The sequence below is a fragment of the Hyperolius riggenbachi genome, chromosome 9 (genome assembly GCF_040937935.1).
Source record: "Hyperolius riggenbachi isolate aHypRig1 chromosome 9, aHypRig1.pri, whole genome shotgun sequence".
NCBI classification, from domain to species: Eukaryota; Metazoa; Chordata; class Amphibia; order Anura; family Hyperoliidae; genus Hyperolius; species Hyperolius riggenbachi.
The window spans coordinates 212,154,395-212,179,384 of record NC_090654.1 but is presented as its reverse complement, the minus strand read 5'-3'; the positions used below and the strand labels follow the sequence as shown (position 1 = coordinate 212,179,384).

The 24,990-nt window shown below is 46.0% G+C and overlaps 1 protein-coding gene across 7 annotated transcripts in view; it reads right to left on the bottom strand.

Annotated features, from left to right (window-relative positions):
• MITF (melanocyte inducing transcription factor) overlaps positions 1 to 24,990 on the bottom strand; it is a 645,672-nt gene that overhangs the window by 433,045 nt on the left and 187,637 nt on the right. The window contains exon 1 of one of the 7 annotated variants that reach the window (XM_068253966.1): positions 23,640 to 23,677. The exons of the other annotated variants lie outside the window; for them this stretch is intronic. The gene's annotated coding sequence lies outside the window, so the exon portion shown is untranslated. Of the gene's footprint in view, positions 1 to 23,639; positions 23,678 to 24,990 lie in introns of those variants that run through there. 7 annotated transcript variants of the gene reach the window in all.

Below are 24,990 nucleotides of genomic sequence, written 5' to 3'. Positions count from 1 at the left end.
CTTGCCACTGAAACAGCTTCAGGCCAGAAACCCACTAGGATCGCTTTTCTGAGCGTTTTGCTATTTGAAAACTCTTGCTAATGTAATGCTGTGGGTGTGATCCCACTTGAGCGATTTGATTTTATAAAAAATCCCCCATAGCATTGCATTAGCAAGAGCTTTTTTTAAATCGCTAGCGATTAGAAATCGCTCCTAGTGGGTTTTGGGCCTCATACTGGTCAGATCAAAAAACTGATCCATTTTAAGTTGCCCATTAAAGAGAACCCGAGGTGGGAATAAAATAGGGCCTAACCATAAAGCAGGCCCTACATGGGTCTGGGGCTATCAAGCATAACTGCTCATGCATAAACATTTGTTAGGGCCTAGTATTGTCTGTCAGGAAGATAGCATTAAGCTATTTGTGAGGTAAAGTCTCTCCTGATTGGCCAAGTTTTGGTGCAGTGTAAAAAAAAAAAAAAAAAAAAAAAAATGACAAGGTGATGTCAGTCAAGTGTGATTGGTCGGCTGACAGGTGAAGGTATGGTGGTCAGATGTTGCTGGGGGCTAAGGTAGTTTTGGCCGACCAATCAGGTGTGAGTTAGGACTATATAAGTAGGTCCGTTTCAGCTATCAGTTGCCTTTGTAATACCGGCTCACCTTGCCACGATGGAGGTCCTGAGGCAGTTGGCGGCGAGAGCGGAAGAGCCCGGCGGAATGGAGGTCCTGGAGCGGTGCCTTAGACTGGCGGAAGAAGAGCAAGGAGGTCGGGTGGAAGTTGCAGGCAGAAGCGGAGAAGCAGGAGTTTCCAGCCGGCAATCCCAGAGGAAGAAGGCGGCGAAGCGTGCCTACTCTCCTGGAGAGCCCAGCGGTGCCGCCCGGCGCGGATCGTCATCGGATCAGCAGCGGGCCAGAAGCGGCGCACCCCATGGGAAGTCTGGCGGCAGTGGAGGCGGAGATCGCTCTTCCAAGAAGAAGGGAAGCGGAGCCAAGGGTTCCGGAGCGGCGGCGCATCCTGTCCCGGCCAGTCGGGCCTTTCCGGCAGCAACAGGAGCAAGCGCGGCCTTTCGGGCCGCCGGTGAGGTGGCTTCAGCGTGTGCAGCCAGTCGGGCTGCGGAGGAGGCGGCTTCGGTGTGCGCAGCCAGTCGGGCTGAGGGGGAGGCGGCATCCACGAGCGCAGCCAATCCAGCTGAGGCGGCTGCTACAGATTTAAATTCAGCCAGTCGGGCTGTCCTGGAGGCGGTGCTGGGCGGGAGCCTGGTAGCGGCGACCAGTCGGGTAGCCGCGCTGGAAAGTGGGCGGAGCGGAGTTCCAGCGTCAGCGGTGGTAACCCAGCCCGGGCTTCAAGAAGATGGCGGAGGTCCGGCATCCAGGTCGACTCCTTCCGGAGCAGCAAGCAACAGTGTCGGGGGGCGTGTCCTCGCCCCTGCAACATCGGGAGAAGCAGCGGTTATGCGGCTAGAAGAGCGCAGTGACCCGGGCGGTGGGGGCAGGCGCACGCACACAGTGGCTGCAGCGGGAGCATTTCTTGAGCTTGGTGCCCCTCATGCTGCGGCTGCTAGTGGTGCAGCGCTGCCTCATGCCCTGGGTCCTGTTGAAGATATGACTCGTCTGGGTCAGCCTCCGGGTCCAGGATATCCACAACCTGCAGGAGCCGGTGAGCATGCTAATATAGCACCTTTGTTGCAGGCTTTTTTGCAGGTGTTACAGCAGCAGACTAGCATTAATGTGGGCAGCAGTGGGGCTAATGTGGTGTGGGGTAGTCAGGTGAACGGGCAAGGGGCACAGCATAGCTTATTACAAAGTGCTGTTTCAATGATTCCGCCCCCTCCTCCCCCGCCCACCCCCCCTCCTCCCCCGCCCACTTCCCCTCCCACTCCTATCATTGACTCTATTCCTGTAAATAGACCAGGTGTGGACGAGTCAGCATATAAGGAACACCTTCCTTGTGACTTGTCCCCCCTGGGTTTTCATTTATCAACAAGCACTAAAGAGAAAATTTGGAAAGGGGATTACATTGACATTCTGTCATTATTACCCCTTTCCAAAGACTTTGTAAAGAAAGAAAAAACGGACGATAAAGGTGATATCGATAGGAGAAGACCAGTGAGTAGGTCATTTAACAACTGGTTGCAATCATTTTGTATTTACGCCAGTGTATTAGGCGAAAAGTACCCAGAAAAATGCCCTCAAATGTTTCAGTATTTAGATATAATTCATGGAGCATACAAAGCCTTTGGTGGTTTAGCGTGGTTTAACTACGATGAGGCTTTCCGCCAAAGAATCTCGGTGTACCCTCAAATGAAATGGAATACCAAGGATGTCGGGCTATGGCTTGAGCTAATGATGCCACAGAGGGTATCTACTTTTAAGCAGCAATCTTCTAACGCTACTTCCTCCACAGGTTACAAAAAAGGTGTATGTTATGCATTTAACGACACTCAGTGCAGATGGCCGGGGACTTGTAAGTACCGCCATGAGTGTGGTTTCTGTGCCGGATCGCATCCAATTGCAAAATGTTTTAAAAAATTGAATTCAGGTTCAACTAGCTCAAAAGAGCTTTTTCTCAAAAGCAGCCACTCCAGTGAGGCTGCAAAACATGTTGCCATGGCTACAAGTTTATCCAAACAGGGAGAGGGCCCAGCTGCTAACTGAGGGTTTTAGGGAGGGTTTTCGTTTGCCTGTATTTTCTGGTTCAGGATGCTCATGGTCAGCTAATTTAAAATCTGTAGATGCTATGATAGATGTGGTACAAGAAAAACTTGACAAAGAACTTAAGGAGGGTAGAATAGCAGGTCCTTTTCCTCTCCCTCCTTTTAAGAATTTTAGGATTTCTCCACTTGGTATTGTCCCTAAAAAAGAGCCAGGCTCATACAGGTTGATACATCATCTGTCTTACCCAACAGGCCAGTCTTTAAATGACGAAATATCCAGTGACCTGTCCTCAGTTTGTTATGCATCTTTTGATGATGCTTTGCAAATTTTGAGGTCTTTAGGTCAGGGAGCGTTATTGTCAAAAGCAGACGTCAAATCGGCCTTTCGTTTACTTCCAATTCATCCAACTGCATTTAATTCACTAGGGTTTTATTTTCGGAATGCTTATTATTTTGATCGTTGCCTGCCTATGGGCTGTGCATTATCGTGCAACTATTTTGAAAGCTTTTCGTGTTTTTTAGAATGGGTGGTTTCTGCCCTTACGGATCAATTTTCATTAATTCATTATTTGGATGATTTTTTGTTTATGGGCCCGAGGGATTCTGAAATCTGCAAAAGGCTTTTAATTACTTTTTCGGTCATTTGCAATCATTTCGGGGTTCCTCTAGCTGATGAAAAAACAGTGGGTCCTTGTACCTGTCTTGAATTTTTAGGTATCATTATTGATACTGTTCAGATGGAATTCAGGCTGCCAGCGGCCAAGTTAGAAAAAATTGAGCGTTTAATCGGAAATTTTTTGCGGCGCAAAAAAGTTCTTTTGAAGGAGATGCAATCATTGCTAGGAAACTTAGCCTTTGCTACAAGAATTATGCCCATGGGCAGAATTTTTTCCAGGCGTTTGGCAACATCAATGAGAGGATTGAAATCCCCTTTTTCTCATATTAGAGTGAATTCGGATTTAAAGGCTGATCTACTGGTATGGGCGGAGTTCCTTTCCTCCTATAACGGTAGGTCAATTTGGCAGAGTGAATTTGTATCCAGTACTGAACTAAATTTTTTCACAGATGCAGCCGGCAGCGTGGGCTGCGGTGCATTTTGGTCCAATAAATGGTTTTGTGCTCAATGGCCAGCAGAATGGTGTCAGCCAGAGATTACAGGCAACATCGTGTTATTAGAACTATTCCCTGTGGTGGCAGCTTTATTCATATGGGGGGAGGCTTTTGAAGGGAAACGTATTATAATTCACACTGATAATAAAGGAGTTGTGTACGCAATAAATTGCCTCACTTCCAAATCCCCGCTAGTAGTTAATCTATTGAGAGTGTTAGTGTTGTATGCATTGAAGTTCAATGTATGGATTAAAGCTCAGCATATACCGGGTGCAAAGAACGACATTGCTGATTCCTTGTCACGGTTGCAGATGCACAGATTTTGGGTATTGGCTCCAGCTGCGCAGCCCAGAGGGGAAGAAATCCCGTCGTTCCTGTGGAATCTGATTTGGAACTGATATGTTTAGGGATTCAGCAGTCTGTATCCATGGCGACCTGGCAAGCGTATTCCGTCGCATGGAAAGAATGGAAGGCATTCATGAACAGCATAAACAGTAATGAATGGAATATATCCGAAGAAACCGCATTAAAGTTTGTGGCGTGTAATATGCAAAAAGGTTACTCACACTCTCATATTTCAAAAAGTCTGTCGGGTATTTCGTTTTTTCTAAAGCTTCGTAACCTCCCTGCGTGCAATTCGTATTTTTCGGTTAGGCAGTTGCTAAAAGGTTTCAAACGAAAATCTTCTCACCCAGACACGAGAAGGCCAATTACGGTCAGCGTGCTGTCCTTGTTATGGGATAGTTTGGAAGCGGTATGCTCCTCTAGTTTTGAGGTCTTGCTTTTTAGATGTGCTTTTTCTTTAATGTTTTTTGCGGCATTGCGAATTTCGGAGCTTGTGTCCCAGAGCTCTCAGATTTCGTCTGGTTTGAAATATGAGGATGTGAGTGGATCTACTTCAAGTTTGAGGTTATGCATCAAAAAATCTAAGACAGACCAGTTAGGTAAAGGTTTGTCAGTACACTTAAATTCTTGGCCTGAGAGTAAGTTATGTCCTGTAAAAAATGTGAACAATTACCTTCTGGTAAGGGGTACCTCGTTGGGCCCTTTGCTTAAGCATGAGACAGGTCTACCTTTGACGAAATTTCAGTTTAACGCTGTTTTGAAACTTTGTGCGTCTAACGCAGGATTTCAAAAAGAAAAATTAACTTCACATTCTTTTCGCATAGGCGCAGCTACAGAAGCAGCCAAGTTAGGTTTAGACGATAGCGTAATCCAAAGGATAGGCCGTTGGAAGTCTGCAGCGTTTAGATTGTATGTTCGTACTTGACTTAGAGCTTTATTTTGCAGGAAAGAAAATAATAGTCTGGATCGTAGGACATTCTTTCGTATTTTGGGCATATGAGAGGGCCAGCAACAGATCATACTCCTCTAACTTGAACATGGATCGCAGCAAGTATGCAATTTACTGGTATGGAATTAGGGGAATGTTATGGTCACAGCTAATATCAGAACTGTTTCAATTGTTAAACGTGTTCCCTCTGCCAGACATCTTGATTGTTCATTTGGGTGGCAATGACATTGGGAAAAAGAAAACCCTTGAATTATTCTTTAATATTCGAGATGATCTGAGTACCTTTCAGGCATTTGCAAAAAATACAGCTATTGTATTCTCAGAAATAGTGCCACGTTTAAAATGGTTGTCATCTCCAGGGCTGTTTCCTTGTGAGAAAATCCGAAAGCGTATTAACCACCAGCTGTCAAAATGTCTGCAAAAACTTGGATTCTTTACTTTTAGGCATGTTGATTTGGAAGGAGGCCTTACAGGCCTTTACAGGGAGGATGGTGTACACCTTAGCGATATAGGTCTAGACATTTTCAACTGGGACCTCCAAAGCTGCATTGAAATGGTCGTGGGTGGGGTGCCAGCCTAGGAGTCTGGCCGGTGGGGTCTGGAGTTCATATGGTTTAACATATCTGGACTGTAGTAGTCAGATATGCATCTGAGTTATGTTATCACTATTTGAATTTACGTTTATATATTTATATATCTATTGGTTAATAAAGTTATTTATAGACCTCAATTTACTTATTTATTTACTTACTTATTTATTTGTTTAAATTGACAAATAAAGATGGCCACGGCCTTTAAAATGCCAGCTTGGAGTGTCTTGTGTCTTCAATTTAGTGGTTAAGTATATTAAATTTATGCGGTATTGCCTCCAGTCCCATAAAATAGGGCCTAACCATAAAGCAGGCCCTACATGGGTCTGGGGCTATCAAGCATAACTGCTCATGCATAAACATTTGTTAGGGCCTAGTATTGTCTGTCAGGAAGATAGCATTAAGCTATTTGTGAGGTAAAGTCTCTCCTGATTGGCCAAGTTTTGGTGCAGTGTAAAAAAAAAAAAAAAAAAAAAAAATGACAAGGTGATGTCAGTCAAGTGTGATTGGTCGGCTGACAGGTGAAGGTATGGTGGTCAGATGTTGCTGGGGGCTAAGGTAGTTTTGGCCGACCAATCAGGTGTGAGTTAGGACTATATAAGTAGGTCCGTTTCAGCTATCAGTTGCCTGTCACCTCTGTGGCATAAGGTGAGCTCCCCGCCCACCGCACCCTACTGGTTCCAGAAGACGTCGTGGTCATTCTTTATGAAGTCAGGTCTTGCCTAAGGCATGATTAGGTGAAATTGGGGTCTGGAGTTCATATGGTTTAACATATCTGGACTGTAGTAGTCAGATATGCATCTGAGTTATGTTATCACTATTTGAATTTACGTTTATATATTTATATATCTATTGGTTAATAAAGTTATTTATAGACCTCAATTTACTTATTTATTTACTTACTTATTTATTTGTTTAAATTGACAAATAAAGATGGCCACGGCCTTTAAAATGCCAGCTTGGAGTGTCTTGTGTCTTCAATTTAGTGGTTAAGTATATTAAATTTATGCGGTATTGCCTCCAGTCCCATTACTAATACTATTGGGGCACAGAGGCTGGTTGCGCACACTAAGACCAGCCTCTGTTGCCCCATCGTATGCCTCCATGTCCCCCCTGCTCGCCGCTATAGACCCCGCAGTGCTGGCGACACGCAGCGCGTCGCCAGCACAATGTTTACCTAAGCGCTGTCAGTCAGCGCCGCTCCCCCGCCTCCTCCGCATTGCCGCTACCCGCCCGCGTCACTTCCCTCCTATCAGCGGGAGGGAAGGGACACGGGCGGGTGCGCCGATGCGGAGGAGGCGGGGGAGCGGCGCTGACAGACAGCGCTAAGGTAAACATTGTGCTGGCGACACGCTGCGTGTCGCCAGCACTGCGGGGTCTATAGCGGCGAGCAGGGGGGACATGGAGGCATACGATGGGGCAACAGAGGCTGGTCTTAGTGTGCGCAACCAGCCTCTGTGCCCCAATAGTATTAGTAATTCCCACCTCGGGTTCTCTTTAAGGCCCCGTTCACACTGCACGCGTTTCCAGCCGCGTTTTGGAAACGCGTGCAGGTGGCCGACACGCACGACATCAGACATTGCATAGAGTGCAATGTCTGATGTTCACACTGCATGCGTTCCGGACCTGTGCGGTCCGGGAACGCATGCTGCATGCATTTTTTGTAAAAACGCATGGCTGTCCCATTCACTTTTCAGTGATGGGATCAGCCACGCAACGCACACAAACGCGGATGGCGTGCGTTCGTACGCGTTGCGGTCCGCACGCGTTCCGCACGCATGGCCATCCGCGTTTATGATGTGAACGGGGCCTTACGGTACAATTCTTTCACTAAATACAATCTTTTGATGCGATTTTTATGATCGAATTGTATAGAAAATTTGCTATTTATGAAGGCAATCAATACGGAAGGATTGTTTGGTCGATTGCTAAATAGGATAAAATTGATCCGAAAGTTGGATTTTATGATCAATTCGATAATTGCCTTCCATTTAGTTACGATCTTTCAAATCGCATCAAAAGATCGCATTTAGTGAAAAATTGTACCACTAATGGGCATTAAAAACTGATCCATGAAACAGATTAGTTTTTATTCGGCATCAGTTTTTGATCAGTTCTGTTAGCAAGTGGTCAATGCAACACATCTGTTGCTCAGGAATTAACGCAGCATCTCCAAACTTGCGGTTTTGTTCTAATGGAGCAATGTGAAGGGATCCAAATGTTAATATTGGATCCGTTGGCATCTGTTAGGATTCTGGTATGGTCTGCTAAAAGTGCCATTTTAGCTGCTAATGAGAACCTGGCCTTACTCAGATGAATCAATAGCACCCATGTCATAACATAATCCAAATCACAAAAAAATGTTAATTTAAAAAACTTAAAGAGGCAATGTAGTGGCATATAGTAAAATGTGGTAAATTATTCAGGATACTGAAATTTAAGGTAATCAACCTTGTTTCAGCATCAGCAACCCCTACTATATCTGTATATTGCTGTATGTTGGTATGTATCCCTGCCCTCCCAGTAATATCACAGCGTAGGCTGTTTAGAGATAAGGAATTCTCTTCCCAGAGCATTCTGGAAGACTGGGTATTATTTTCACTGACTTCGGAACTCAAAAAAAAAAAACATTCCACAGTGATGTACCTGGCAACACTAAACATGTTGCCACCTGTAATAAATTTCAGTATGTAAATCTGGGTAAGGAAAGATTTCACAATGGGCTGAATAATTTATAAATTAATTGTAAAAAAAATAAGCTATTTTATTCACTATAGTTCCTCTTTAGCTATAGTTCATCTATAACACTATAGTTCATCTTTAACACTATAGTGCCTCTTTAACTTTTATTGTGATGTGATTAGAAAAAAATATAATTTTCAGCGTGTGGCTAGCTAGTAGACAAATGATGCTCCCCTGAAACCAAGGCAACATTACGCTGTTTGGGGGGACTGATCTACTCTGGGTTGTAACTACAAATCATGGGGGAAATGTTTGCACTCCTTTCACTGCCTTCTCTGGTGACTACCACAGCCAGGAGTCATACAAGTGTGGCCATCGTGACCCAACCCATAACAAGTGTGGCCACAACAATACCTGAATTGGAGGATGGTCTCGTTTGGAAGACGGGAGGTCTCCTTACATACTCTGCGCCCCCTCTGGGGTGGGCGGTACAGGCGGGGTCTTAAGCAGGGCTGTGGAATCGGTACAAAAATCCACCGACTCCGACTCCTCAAGTTAGGATTCCACTGACTTCAACACCCCGACTCCGACTTCTCTCATTTGCATATTACAATCTTGTTGATTGAAAGTATGTAAGATAAAATGCATCTCTTAAGTGCCATGGCTTAGGAAACTTAAAAGACAACTTAAGTGAGAGGTATATGGAGGCTGCCATATTTATTCCCTTCTAAACAATACCAGTTACCTGGATATCCGACAGATCTTCTGCCTCTAATACTTTTAGTAATAGACTAAAACTAGTCCTTGGTAAGAGCATAGCCGGCCTTTGACTTGAGCGACCGGAGCGGTCACTCAGGGCGCCGGCTTCCAAGGGGGCGCCTATAGCTAGTTACCTAGACTGAGTGTACCTACACCTGATTTACTATATTGGGGGCACCTATAGCTGGCTACCTTTACTGAGGGCACCAACACCTGGCTACCTATACTGGAGGCTCCTACGCCTGGCTACATATGGGGGGGATGGAGCCCCCCCCCCCCATTGCACAGGTGCAGAATGCTCCTTGCTGTGGGAGTGGCACACTGACTGACTGAATTACCAGGACTCATAGCAGAAGATCCAGGTGAGGGAGGAGGACAGTGAGGGACTGATTAGCCTGAAGGATGCTGGAGGAAGCCCCAGGTATGTATAAAACTTTTCTTTTCATCCGTCTCAGGTACCCTTTAATTCATATTCATCAAACCAAGTTTTAACCACATATCAAATTATTTGATTTCATGAGTAAAGGGAGTGCATAAATTTGCATAGCCCAGCATCAGCGCAGAATTATTTCCATCTCACTAACCATCTCTATTAGCGACACAGCTACACATCAGGCTTTATTCTTACAGCATAGATGTTATTTAGTATATATATAAAGATTCCTGTGTACACACCATATATACTGTACAGGAACAATCAGATATGTATATCTGACTTTAAAAATACAGGGATTGCTTTATTGAAGAAGCACAAGTAACTATTTTTTGATTGGTTTATTTCATTTTTGTGGACTAAGCACAGCTATTACTGTATGTATAAATTATTTATGACTATTATCTGAGAAATAGAACATTTTATCATATTTTCTATTTTAATTACAGTTTAAATTCATTAGGAGTCGGAGTCAGTGCATTTTTTCCTGACTCCGACTCCAGGTACCCAAAAATTGCTCCGACTCCGGCTCCCCGATTCTGACTTCACACAGCCCTGGTTGTAAGTCCTCACATCGCTTGGGACCACCACCCACAAGATACACCTCGAAAATACAGGTGCTGCTTAGTGGTGATCACCTGCCATTCTTTACGTATGTATTTTGAGGAGTAGTTGTGAGTGGTTTCCAAGGTAGTGAGGGCACTGCTTGTACTGCTTCCACCCCCTGTTTGAAAGCTGAGAGCATCCCACAGGTACTGTAATTCCCAAGTAGTTAGGAGGATGCAAGAAACAGGTTTCACGCGCAAGTCTGAGGCCTTGTTTACATTATAAATCGCAAGCGCTGAGTGATTTGTTGAGCTTTTTTCAAAGTGCTTTTCCCTGCGGTTTGAGCTTAGAAAAGTGCTTGTTAGTGCTTTTCTAAGCGCTTTTGTTAGCGCTTTTGCTGAGCGATTGAGATTTTTACTTCCTGACATAAGTCAGGAAGTGAACTCTTTGACCTTGTCAATCATGCTCCTGCGCAGTGCCGCCTCCATTACAGATTCCCCCCACCTCTTCCTGCTTCTGCTACTGTAGCTTCCTCCAGTCAGAAGCCAAGCTTGGAGGAAGCTAGCAGAGGCCGGGGGAGCCGGTAATGGAGGCGGCAATGCGCAGGAGCATGATTGACAAGCCTCCATGGTGTAAACACTGCATGGGTGTGCAGAAACTGTGTGATGCTATTTAACCTCCTTAGCGGTAACCCCGTGTGTGACACGGGGTAAGCCGCCGGAGGGTGCCGCTCAGGCCCTGCTGGGCCGATTTACATAATTTTTTTTTTTGCTGGACGCAGCTAGCACTTTGCTAGCTGCGCCAGCACCCCGATCACCGCCGCCGCGCGCCCGATCGCCGCTATCCGGTGCGGCGCACGCCCCACCCCCCCAGACCCCTGCGCTGCCTGGCCAATCAGTGCCAGGCAGCGCCAAGGGGTGGATCGGGTCTCCCAATGACGTCCCGACGTCGCTGACGTCAGTGACGTCATCCCGCGTCATCCAGTGACGTCATCATGGCGACGGGGGAAGCCCTCCAGGAAATCCCGTTCTTTGAACGGGATTTCCTGATCGCCTATCGCCGGAGGCGATCGGCGGGGCTGGGGGGATGCCGCTGAGCAGCGGCTATCATGTAGCGAGCCCTGGGCTCGCTACATGATTTAAAAAAAAACAAAAAAAACTGCTGCGCTGCCCCCTGGCGGTATTTTTCATACCGCCAAGGGGGTTAATAGAATAACATAACCCCAAAGCAGCAAACAGCCAACTATGACCATTAAATAATAAATGCAGCAACAGTTACCCGAGACACCAGAAAATAAACGCAAAGGGCAACATGTCAGCACAAAATAAACTCAATGTGGGCAACATGTCAGCACAAAATAAACGCAATGTAAGCAACATGTCAGCACAAAATAAACTCAATGTGAGCAACATGTCAGCACAAAATAAACGCAATGTGAGAAACATGTCAGCACAAAATAAACGCAATGTAAGAAACATGTCAGCACAAAATAAACGCAATGTGAGAAACATGTCAGCACAAAATAAATGCAATGTGAGCAACATTTCAGCACAAAATAAATGCAATGTGAGCAACATTTCAGCACAAAATAAACGCAATGTGAGAAACATGTCAGCACAAAATAAACGCAATGTGAGAAACATGTCAGCACAAAATAAACGCAATGTGAGAAACATGTCAGCACAAAATAAACGCAATGTGAGAAACATGTCAGCACAAAATAAATGTAATGTGAGCAACATTTCAGCACAAAATAAACGCAATGTGAGAAACATGTCAGCACAAAATAAACGCAATGTGAGAAACATGTCAGCACAAAATAAACGCAATTTGGGCAGCATTTCACCTGGACAAAAAAGCATTTACTCACCCGGCAGAAATCTCCTCTCGCTCCTGAGGGCCTCTGGCGCGCTGCTCCCGGGACCATCTTCCTCCTCCTGGAGTCTCCCACGCTGACAGGCAGAGCAGGGCTACGGCAAGATGGCGCCCGAAGCCCTGTACTGGAGACACAAATTGTCTCCAGTACAGGGCTTCAGCAGCCATCTTCCCGTAGCCCTGCTCTGCCTGCCGGAGACTATGCAGGCTGGAGCGGGGCTGCGGGCAATGAACTGGCACGGCGTCTATAGATGCTGCAGCCAGTTCATACAGATAGTCAGTGACGTCATCCCGCGTCATCCAGTGACGTCATCATGGCGACGGGGGAAGCCCTCCAGGAAATCCCGTTCTTTGAACGGGATTTCCTGATCGCCTATCGCCGGAGGCGATCGGCGGGGCTGGGGGGATGCCGCTGAGCAGCGGCTATCATGTAGCGAGCCCTGGGCTCGCTACATGATTTAAAAAAAAACAAAAAAAACTGCTGCGCTGCCCCCTGGCGGTATTTTTCATACCGCCAAGGGGGTTAATAGAATAACATAACCCCAAAGCAGCAAACAGCCAACTATGACCATTAAATAATAAATGCAGCAACAGTTACCCGAGACACCAGAAAATAAACGCAAAGGGCAACATGTCAGCACAAAATAAACTCAATGTGGGCAACATGTCAGCACAAAATAAACGCAATGTAAGCAACATGTCAGCACAAAATAAACTCAATGTGAGCAACATGTCAGCACAAAATAAACGCAATGTGAGAAACATGTCAGCACAAAATAAACGCAATGTAAGAAACATGTCAGCACAAAATAAACGCAATGTGAGAAACATGTCAGCACAAAATAAATGCAATGTGAGCAACATTTCAGCACAAAATAAATGCAATGTGAGCAACATTTCAGCACAAAATAAACGCAATGTGAGAAACATGTCAGCACAAAATAAACGCAATGTGAGAAACATGTCAGCACAAAATAAACGCAATGTGAGAAACATGTCAGCACAAAATAAACGCAATGTGAGAAACATGTCAGCACAAAATAAATGTAATGTGAGCAACATTTCAGCACAAAATAAACGCAATGTGAGAAACATGTCAGCACAAAATAAACGCAATGTGAGAAACATGTCAGCACAAAATAAACGCAATTTGGGCAGCATTTCACCTGGACAAAAAAGCATTTACTCACCCGGCAGAAATCTCCTCTCGCTCCTGAGGGCCTCTGGCGCGCTGCTCCCGGGACCATCTTCCTCCTCCTGGAGTCTCCCACGCTGACAGGCAGAGCAGGGCTACGGCAAGATGGCGCCCGAAGCCCTGTACTGGAGACACAAATTGTCTCCAGTACAGGGCTTCAGCAGCCATCTTCCCGTAGCCCTGCTCTGCCTGCCGGAGACTATGCAGGCTGGAGCGGGGCTGCGGGCAATGAACTGGCACGGCGTCTATAGATGCTGCAGCCAGTTCATACAGATAGTCAGTGACGTCATCCCGCGTCATCCAGTGACGTCATCATGGCGACGGGGGAAGCCCTCCAGGAAATCCCGTTCTTTGAACGGGATTTCCTGATCGCCTATCGCCGGAGGCGATCGGCGGGGCTGGGGGGATGCCGCTGAGCAGCGGCTATCATGTAGCGAGCCCTGGGCTCGCTACATGATTTAAAAAAAAACAAAAAAAACTGCTGCGCTGCCCCCTGGCGGTATTTTTCATACCGCCAAGGGGGTTAATAGAATAACATAACCCCAAAGCAGCAAACAGCCAACTATGACCATTAAATAATAAATGCAGCAACAGTTACCCGAGACACCAGAAAATAAACGCAAAGGGCAACATGTCAGCACAAAATAAACTCAATGTGGGCAACATGTCAGCACAAAATAAACGCAATGTAAGCAACATGTCAGCACAAAATAAACTCAATGTGAGCAACATGTCAGCACAAAATAAACGCAATGTGAGAAACATGTCAGCACAAAATAAACGCAATGTAAGAAACATGTCAGCACAAAATAAACGCAATGTGAGAAACATGTCAGCACAAAATAAATGCAATGTGAGCAACATTTCAGCACAAAATAAATGCAATGTGAGCAACATTTCAGCACAAAATAAACGCAATGTGAGAAACATGTCAGCACAAAATAAACGCAATGTGAGAAACATGTCAGCACAAAATAAACGCAATGTGAGAAACATGTCAGCACAAAATAAACGCAATGTGAGAAACATGTCAGCACAAAATAAATGTAATGTGAGCAACATTTCAGCACAAAATAAACGCAATGTGAGAAACATGTCAGCACAAAATAAACGCAATGTGAGAAACATGTCAGCACAAAATAAACGCAATTTGGGCAGCATTTCACCTGGACAAAAAAGCATTTACTCACCCGGCAGAAATCTCCTCTCGCTCCTGAGGGCCTCTGGCGCGCTGCTCCCGGGACCATCTTCCTCCTCCTGGAGTCTCCCACGCTGACAGGCAGAGCAGGGCTACGGCAAGATGGCGCCCGAAGCCCTGTACTGGAGACACAAATTGTCTCCAGTACAGGGCTTCAGCAGCCATCTTCCCGTAGCCCTGCTCTGCCTGCCGGAGACTATGCAGGCTGGAGCGGGGCTGCGGGCAATGAACTGGCACGGCGTCTATAGATGCTGCAGCCAGTTCATACAGATACCATGGCCAGAGTCCCGAGGCCGGGACGTCCCGTTGCTAAAAGCGGGACGTTTCCCGGGACCTCATGCAGCCTGGGACAGCGCCCCAGGAAGGCGGGACCTGTCCCGAGTAAAGCGGGACGTATGGTCACCGTACTTACAGTGCAAAAAAGGAAAAAAGAAACAAAGGCTAGTTCTTAATAGGATTGGGACTGTACACCCACATTGCATGTGTAACAGGGAACATAGATATTCCATACATAATGAAAATAATCGGGTTACGTAATTTGCAGTACTCCCAGTAAACGTAACATGAATATACCCCCATGCTACATGTAGGGCTGTGGATTCGATACAAAAATCATTATGAAACCATTGACTCCGACTCCAGGTACCCAAAAATTGCTCCGCCTCCTCGACTCCACAGCCCTAGTTACATGTCCCTTCAGGATCACTTTAGCATAACATTAGAATTTGGGTTAGTTTTAGGGTATGTTAAAGGGTGGAGGTTAGGTGAAAGATCAGGCTCAGAGTTAAGGTGGCCATACACTGGTCGATTTGCCATCAGATTTGACCAACAGATAAATCCCTCTCTGATCGAATCTGATCAGAGAGGGATCGTATGGCCACCTTTACTGCAAACAGATTGTGAATCGATTTCAGCCTGAAACCGATCACAATCTGTGGAGCTGCCGCTGCTGCCGACCCCCCCCCCCCCCCCTGCATGCATTACCTGTTCCAGCCAGCGCGAGTCCCCTGGTTTTCTACTCCGCTCCGGGCTCCAGACCGTTCGTGCAGCTACTGAACTTCCTGTCCAGGGGAAGTTTAGACAGTAGAGGGCGCTCTACTGTTTAAACTTCCTGCCGGGACAGGAAGTTCTGTGTAGCTGCAGGAACGGTCTGGAGCCCGGAGCGGAGAAGAAGACAGCGGACCAGGGGACTCACGCCGGCCAGAACAGGTAATGTATACCTGCTGTATTGCGTCGGTCGTCGGGCATTCGAACGCCGATATCAACAGACTCCCGACCCGCCGGCGATCGAGAAAAATCTTCCGCACGGATGGATCGACGGGAACGATCGATTTCGGAAGGAATTTCACAGCCGATTTGATCACTGTGATCGAAACGGCCGTGTATCGGCGAGAAAATCGTTAGGTGTATGGGCCCCTTAAGATAGTACGAAGTGAAAAGATTAACATTAGGCAAGAGATTGAAGTCAGATCTATCAGAAGGATATTAGATCAAAACCGATTAATGGTGCTCTTTGTTACCAGAGAAGCGGGAAGGTTAGAGACACCTGTAAGGGAAATAAAGTATAAAAAATACTTACCTAAGTAGTGGGAAGCCTCTGGATGCTCCAGAGGCTTCCCATATCGTCCTTGACCCCACTTCTGCTGCCCAGGACCCTTTTCTTCACAGTCACACTCCTGTCCCTGTATGAACGCAGCTGTACTACGCATGCAGGAGTAGTGTTCGCACCTGTGCAGTAGCATGAAGCCGTAGCATGGCTTTCTCCTCTGTGCATGAGTAGCTTTATGCTAATGACTTGGGCATGCCCAGTATGACCACACTAGTACATGGATGGGAGCACGTGCATGAGAACATATCCAACAACTTCTCGTTGTCTATGTTCAGAGAGACCCTGCACAGGAACAGCGGGCTCGGGGATAATCTGGAAAGCTTCTCAATTATCCAAAGGCTTACCTCTACTGACTTAGAAATCTATAACATAAGTGATATATTTCATGCAGTCGTTCCAGAGAAATTCATTTTGGGAGTCGTGATCCAGAGATCCCTCCATCAACATTCAGCCGCCAGCAGAGGGAGTGTTTCCAGCTACAAAGCTCATATCTGAGAGAATCTGCTGTACATTTACAACTGGCCTCAAAGATCTAATTCTCTACCAGCAGGAGGAGTGGGTGGGAAGTGGTTGGGCCAGATTCAATTTGCATTCAATATGCGTGAAATCCAGAATCATATCTCATAGATTATCTCTGTGGATCACAAAAGCTTCACTATCATTCAGATGAAAGTCTCTGCAATTGACAGATTTTGAGTAAATATACCTATCAGTCATAATAGATCCGTCTTCAACACATGCAGGCGCACTAAGCTTAACAGGAAAGCTGCAAGACAAACTATTGACTAAGGGCTAGTTCACACTTGCATTAAAAACGTATCCATAGCTACGTTTTTTGTCCCAGACAAAAAACTGAGCCACGAATACCAATGTTAAAAATAGGAACAGTACACACTCAAGTTAAAAACGTATCCGCGCGCGATCCGCGGAATACGTTTTTAAACCCGGAACGCAGAGTCCGGACTTGCAGCATTTTTCACGGACCCGTATACACGTACGGGTAGTGAAAATCAATTGAGAAACGGGCCTCCCTCTTCACTGACATTTTGGGACACTGGAAACGGATCAGTTTCCAGTGTCCCTTGGTGAAGGATGGGGCCGCCATGCTGGAGGGGGTAGCAGCCAGGACGGGGGGCTGCGGGCAAAGCGGCGGCCAGGGGGGTCACACACCCCCCTTGCTCACCTGGGTGCCCCCTGTCCCCGCTCCCCCATAATGTAATAAATTGTACCTAAGGAGGTTTGGCGAGCCGGGCACTTCCGCCCACACCGCTCGAGTCACTTCCTGCGATGCCGCCCACTGAAATACAGAGGGCGGCATTGCAGGAAGTGACTCGAGCGGTGTGGGCGAAAGTGCCCGGCTCGCCGAACTTCCTTAGGTACAATTTATTACATTATGTGCGAGCTGGAGGGGGAGCGGGGACGGGGGGCACCCAGGTGAGCAAGGGGGGGTGACCCCATGGTCGCCGCTTTGCCCGCAGCCCCCTATTGTGGCTACTACCCCCTCTAGCAAAAAAAAAAAAAAAACACGCAAACGGATCCAGAACGTGTGCTGCAAAAAAAGCAGCACGGATCCGTTTGCGTTCCGGTTTTTGACAATCGGAGCCCGGACCGCGGATGCGTCCCGCACCCGGAGCTAGTGTGGCCCTAGCCTTAAACAATCATCAATGATCATTTCATCTGACAAATACTAATGTTTGTGTGGAACGTAAAGTGAACCCGAGGTGAGAGTGATATGGAGGCTGCCATGTTTATTTCCGTTAAACAATACCAGTTGCCTGGCAGTCCTGTTGATCTTCTTGCATCAGTAGTGTCACTACCCTGAAACAAGCATGCGGCTAATCCAGTCAGACTTAAGTCAGAGCATCTGATCTGCATGCTTGTTCAGAGTCTATGGCTAAAAGTGTAAGAGATACGCAGGATCAGGTTTCAATAAACTGAGAAGTCAGATGGATGATTTTGTACCAGCTCCACAGCCTTGATAAGACTTAGACTAAAGAGTTGGAGCAATTTTGGGTACCAAGAGTCACGGAGTTGGTGGTTTCTTAAACTGAGGAGTCGGAGTTGGATGATTTTTGTACCCACTCCATAGCCGCTGCTTCAGTGGACGCTTCTGCTGCTTCCGGCGACAAGCACTGCAATACCGATGAGAGCCTGGCAAAAGAATAATAAACAGCTGGATCTTTGCATTGGGTTGAAACCAACCAATTGGAATCCTTTTTGTTCAGAGAGGATTCTCATTGGTCCACTGAGTGAAAAGCTGGCAAGAAATCCTGACTGTGTTTTGGGGGGAGGTAATTAGAGTAGAAGTTCATTACCAGAGTGGAGATTACATTTTGGGCAGTATTTCAAGATTAGTTTGGAATCACATGAAAGGTCAGCAATGCAGAGAGCCATCTACATTAATTCATTAGGGTAGAGAGGGCTTTTGCCACCATTTATCTTCAATACACCATGCTGTTTTATCATACTTAAGCTTGCCATACAATATTAATAAAAAAAATAGATTAGCTATTAAATTTGACAAGAAGACAACAATGTTAATGAAAACCTGTGAAAAATGAGGGGCCTGTAAATGAATTTTCATGCACTTCCTCTGCATAGCTGTCTGGGTATTTGTTCCTCTTTTAATTTGTGCTACAGAAGTTGCTTGTGGCGGCAGCAAAATGTCGTCTATAAAACAAACCGATGTTTCAATGAAACTACTACTTTTTTCTGGACATGAATTGAAATGGATAAATACTAACATTGCATTATTTTACCACAGGAGGGCAGCAAAATGCAGCAATTAAAGCAACCTCAACAATCACAGAATTGAGGTAAGCTGGGTGTTTGATTAGGGGCACCTATAGCCATTTTGTCACTTCAGGCAAGAAAACCTGTGCCGCCCCGCCCACCCATGAAAATAATTATATTTTGGCAATGTTTCACCATAAAATAATCGTAATGCGGCAATGTTACACCAGAAAATATTCGTAATGCAGCAATGTTTCACCATAAAATAATTGTAATGTGGCAATATTTCACTAGAAAAGAATTTAATGCAGCAATGCTTCACTAGAAAATAATCGTAATGTGGGCAGCATTTCACCATAAAATAATGATAATGTGGCAATCTTTCTCCAGAAAATTGTAATGCAGCAAAGTTTCACCATAAAATAATCGTAATTCAGCAATCTTTCACCAGAAAATAATTGTAACGCAGCAATGTTTCACCATAGCGCCTATCAGATGCCACGGCCAGTTCACGACGGGGGTTTCACAACCTGGGGAAGGTGGGCATCACACCCCCCCCTCCCCCCATGGCGCACCAGGCAATTGCATACTATCAAATACTGATACTTACCTTAGTAGAGGGAAGGTTCTGGATAGCATAGAGCCTTCCTGTTTTTTTGGTCGGCCGGTTGTTGCGCCATTGTCCTCTGGTAAAGCTAATAGTTCAAAGGACGATTGCATTCCTACTGCTCAAGTGCAAGTCTGGCCTCGCGTATGCTCAGTAGCGACGCATTAAAACGTCCTGGAGCGGTTAAAAGGCTCCAACAGGATGTTTTAATGTGGCAGCTCATCCTGTAGTGGTTAAACTTATATATGTTACGGCCAGAACCCGAAGTTTGGCCAGAACTAGAAGTGGCCGGCCACTTCGGGTTCTGGCCGGCCAATGTGCGAACTGGCCGCTGCGCTGCGGCCAATGTGAGAAATGCAACAATTCCTGTAAGGTTAATGTTATGTTGTGGCCGCAGCGCAGCGGGCAAATGTATCACATCTTACTTTATTCAATGACATTAAGCCGCCCGGCTTTTTCTCTGCCTCTCTCCTCCCCTGCCTCTCTCTCCTTCTCTTATGGCCAGCCGGAGGGGACACGCGTGTCCCCGAGAGTCGTTCCTCGCGGCAGGAGAGCAGAGCGGGGAGGCTGCAGACATTGCTTCTGCCAGCACCCGCTCTGCAAGAACGTCAGGATTCCCCTGCCGCGACGAACGACTCTGGAGGGGACACGCGTGTCCCCGCCCGGCTGCCCATAGGAGAGCGAGAGAGGCGGGGGGGAGGAGGAGAGAGAGGCGGGGGGAGGAGAGAGAGGCAGAGAAAAAGCCGGGCGGCTTAATTTCATTGAATAAAGTAAGATGTCATACATTTGCCCGCTGCGCTGCGGCCACAACATAACATTAACCTTACAGGAATTGTTACAGGAATTGTTGCATTTCTCACATTGGCCGCAGCGCAGCGGCCAGTTCGCACATTGGCCGGCCAGAACCCGAAGTGGCCGGCCACTTCTAGTTCTGGCCAAACTTCGGGTTCTGGCCGTAACATATATAAAGAAAAAAAATTTTGACTCCTCAATCATATTTTTTTTTATTTTATGTTAAATAAAACCATAAATAATTATATATTAATTTATATTACACAAACAAAATTAACCATCTATGCCACGCAGACATGAGCTTCATGTTTGCAGCGGCAGCTGCTAGAGCCGCAGGGACGCGCTAGTCACGCAGCAGGGGAGATTGGCTGCAGGGGACAAAAGTCCCCTGTGCCAATCTGTACATTACCACCGAGAATATACACTGTTTTTGTTCAAAAACAGTGTTCATTCTTAAATAGAGCCGCCACACTATCTCCCGCCGACAATTTCTGCCGTTTTCTTCCGACGTTCGTTAGATTTATGAATGGGAACAAAGTTCCCATTTATTTATCTCCCTGCAGGCACTGTGATCGCAGGCTTCCATTGAAACCTTGCATCACTTCCCTAGTTACAATGTAGCAATACATTATATTCTATGTAGCGTACAAAGGGCTTGTTTCACGAAACCGTAATAACTCATATCACTGCCGTTTTCGCGCGCGTTTTCATGATTGTGCACAAAGCAAATTTTCAGAAAATTCGTGATTGTGCACGCAAATTTGCAATCGCGCGCAAACACGAAAACAAGCTTGAAAACGGCGGTGATATGAGTTATCACGATTTAGTGAATCAAGCCCCAAGTACGCTAATAGGATTTTGAGCAGGGACATCTTGTGGCCAAATAGTAAAATTACACCTACTGACTTTAGGGAATAAAAAAAAAATGTATATCTATGTCAAGAGGGCATATAATTAATAAATAATGGGCTAAAAATTTGTGATAAATGTAAAACTGAAAAAATGCACCTTTGTTTCCAAATAAAATATTGACACCATACATTATATTAGGGATATAATTTTAACGTTGCAATAACCGGGACAAATGGCCAAATAAAATGTGCGGGTTTTAATTATGGTAGCATGAATTACTTTAAAACTATAATGGCTGAAAACTGAAAAATAATGATTTTTTTCCATTTTTTTCTTATTATTACCATTATAATGCATTTAGAATAAAATAATTCTTAGCATAATGTACCACCCAAAGAAAGCCTAATTGGTGGTGGAAAAAAACAAGATATAGATAATTTTGTTGTGATAAGTACTGATAAAGTTATTGGGGAATGAGTGGGAGGAGCACTAAAATGTGAAAATTCCTCTCGTTCATAAGGTGAAAAATACCCGTGGGCTGAAATGGTTAAGGGATTAAGGTTAGCAACCTCCAGGGGCAGTTAAGTTAGGCACCACAAGGGGGGTCCTAATCACACACAGGGCCGCCATCAGAAATTTTGGGGCCACTCACAAATCATCAGTCCGGGCCCCCCTCCCCACCAAAAACTGAGAAATGTGCGTAGCCATTACATGTTGGCAGAGCTAGTTGGAGGCTTGCTGTCCACAAATTAATCACGAATAACCACGGTGGATACTCGTGATTCAAGTTAGCTCTAATTGCCACAGCTGAGCGGCTAGATGCGGCGGGGTTAATTACCCAGGACGCCGCTCTCCGCCCAGCGTTTCAACGAGGTGCAAGTGTCCGAATGGACGCGTTGCAAGCCTCGATATCGAGCACTTCCTCCTTCAAGCCAGAAGGAGGAAGTGCTCCATCATTTTTTTAGAACCTCCCAGTTTTATTTTCTGTTTAAAAAAGCTAAAAAAGTAGGTTTAATGCTATTGTCCCATATGGTAATGATTCAGCTTTTCCCATAGTCTCGCAGTTAGCAATCATGTGACCCCCAACAAGACAAATTCAGCAATCATGAGGCCCCCAACAAGACAAATTCAGCAATCATGAGGCCCCAACAAATCATGAGGCCCCCAACAAATCATGAGCCCCCCAACAAGACAAATTCATCAATCTTGAGGCTCCCAACAAATCATGAGGCCCCCAACAAGTAAAAATTCAATCATTAGGCCCCCAACAAGACAAATTCAGCAGTCATGAGGCACATAAATAGACAGCATTTGACATAAATAGGCAGAATGCCCCCTTATTATGGTAGACACCTCTCACCTGGATTCTGACAGGGACCCCCAGGTTAGGTAGTGAGTGACATGGAGCCCTTTTAGGTAGTGAGTGAGTGACAGGGAGCCCCTTTAGGTAGTGAGTGAGTGACAGGGAGCCCCTTTAGGGAGTGAGTGAGTGACAGGGAGCCCCTTTAGGGAGTGATTGAGTGACAGGGAGCCCCTTTAGGGAGTGAGTGAGTGAGTGACAGGGAGCCCCTTTAGCTAGTGAGTGAGTGACAGGGAGCCCCTTTAGCTAGTGAGTGAGTGACAGGGAGCCCCTTTAGCAGGTGAGTGAGTGACAGGGAGGCCCTTTAGGGAGTGAGTGAGTGACAGGGAGGCCCTTTAGCTAGTGAGTGAGTGACAGGGAGGCCCCCCCCAGCCGCCGCCGCTGCTTCCCCTACCTTGCCAGCATCGTCAGACCTCAAGATCAGCGGCGACCCGATCAGTAAGAGCGGGCGCTGGACGCACCCGCTCTATATGAGGAAGTGACGTCACTTCCGCATATCAGTGCGGGCGCTGGGTCCTAGCGTCCGCACTATTGTCGCCGCCTGATCGGGGTCTGAAGCGGCGGCGGAGGCGGCGGCGGCTAGAGGGATGGAGGGAGGGAGCAGCGGCCGGGCGGCACCCTCTAGGGCCGCGGCGGGGATGGGGCCCCCCTGCAGGCCCGGGCCCGTGACGGGAGTCACGGATGTCCCCCCCCCTGATGGCGGGTCTGATCACACATACTATCAAATACTGATACTTACCTAAGTAGAGGGAAGGTTCAGGATAGCATAGAGCCTTCCTGTTTTTTTGTCTGGCCCGTTATTCCGCCATTGTCCTCTAGTAAAGCTAATAGTTCAGAAGACGATTGCATTCCTACTGCTCAAGTGCAAATCTGGCGTCACGCATTCTCAGTAGTGGTGCAATTGGCTTCAGAACTACTCAGGTACACAAGTACTTCGGAAAAGCTATTCCACGAAGTAGCTTTACCAGTGGACAGCGCTAAAATTATCTGCCAGACACAGGAACAGGAAGGCTCTGTGCTATCCAGAACCTTCCCTCTACTAAGGTGAGCATTAAACTTGAATTGAACGTACTCCCCTTAGGTATATATATACTACATGTATACTGTATATACACATATTGCAGCTACTTCATATAAAAGAGCACAATTAAAACCGTCTCTGAATAAAGTTGTATGAAGTATTACAAAATAAAACACAGGCATAACTAATAAATGAATACCTGTTTTGTGATTGGGAATTGCCACAAACAAGACTGCAGAATAGATACCAAAAAGCAGAACAAACATCACGTGCAAGTTGTGTAAGGGATTAAAATAGCTGGACAGTCAGGAGTGATGTGTGTGTGCGTGTGGGTGTTTGTGGGAGTGACATACTTATCACAGCTGTGCCCATGGAGCAGCTGATGTGTGTGGAAAGTGGAGAATGCTTGGGAGTAGTAAAGCAAACCTGACAACAGACTGCTGGAAAGTCACATGATCAGCTCAGCAGAGATTGCAGACATACAGTAACCTTCTGCCCAGCTGAGAAGCAGATTTGCAGTACTGAGCCATTAAAGGAGTACTATCGATTGAAACGACTTTTTTTTTTAATACTGTATATTAGTGTACACATTACCACTAGTGCTAGGGGCACTTTATTTATTCACCCAGGTCTCTCTCTTGCTATCCCTGCTTAAAAATTCATTTCTCACACAGCTCACAGTAGTTTGGATCACCCTGAGCTGCTTGGTTACTCTGTCACACAGCTCACAAATATATTTCACTGTGTCACTCACAGCATGCAGGAGACATGAGGAGAAATAGGCTGATCTGAGGTGGTAACAGGTAACTAAATGAGCTGGAATATTGCTGGAATATAACTAGCTATAAACAATAGTCTGTGTTTACACTCAGTCTGGCTGCCTGCTTGTGGTGATTCACTCCAGGCTGCATCCACTTTACAAGCTGCTGAGAGGGGCAGACCACTGTTTACAATTAGCATTATTAGTATCTTTAGCAGTCAAGAGAAGCAAAGATAATAAACACACATTGCTAGAATCTTTAACCCCCTATCAATAAGATTCTTTCAGCAAGGTGATAAACTATAAACTGAGGAGTTGATAGCAACTCCCCTGTGCAGACATGGGCTTAGCCCTCTGGGAGCCCTCAGCATATAGATACATTTGTATCAAGCACTGACGGCCAAAACTGACGGAGGATTTTACAGCTGAGAGGAACAGCTGTGTGAGGAATCAAATTGCTCCTAGTACTTGTCCTAATGTGTGCTACAACATACAGCATTTAAAAATAAATGCATACATCGATAGTATTCCTTTAAGTTTTACTTCCTAGGAGGAGGGACTACAATGAACTACAGGATGGCTCATTAGCGTGCTGCTGTTCTTCAGCACTACCAATGGCCACTACGCAGAAAGCAATGTTGGCATGGAGAAATAGGTGTGCAACCTATGAGACAATTGTAAAGGTAAAGAAATCGCCATTTCCAGGTTCCCCTGGACCTAAAAGCCCAATCACAAGCTTTGATCTAAATACATTATTACATAGATAAGTAAGTATAGTGCCCAGATGTTCTGAAGCTAAAAATCATGTTTTACATCATTGGTTATGGTGACAAATGTAAGAGCAGGCTCCATGTGAGGATGATAAGGTGGCTTGGTGGAACTGTCTGAGAAGACTACAGCTGCTCCCTGCAGGAAACAACTAGCAAGGCAAGGTAAAGCAGTTT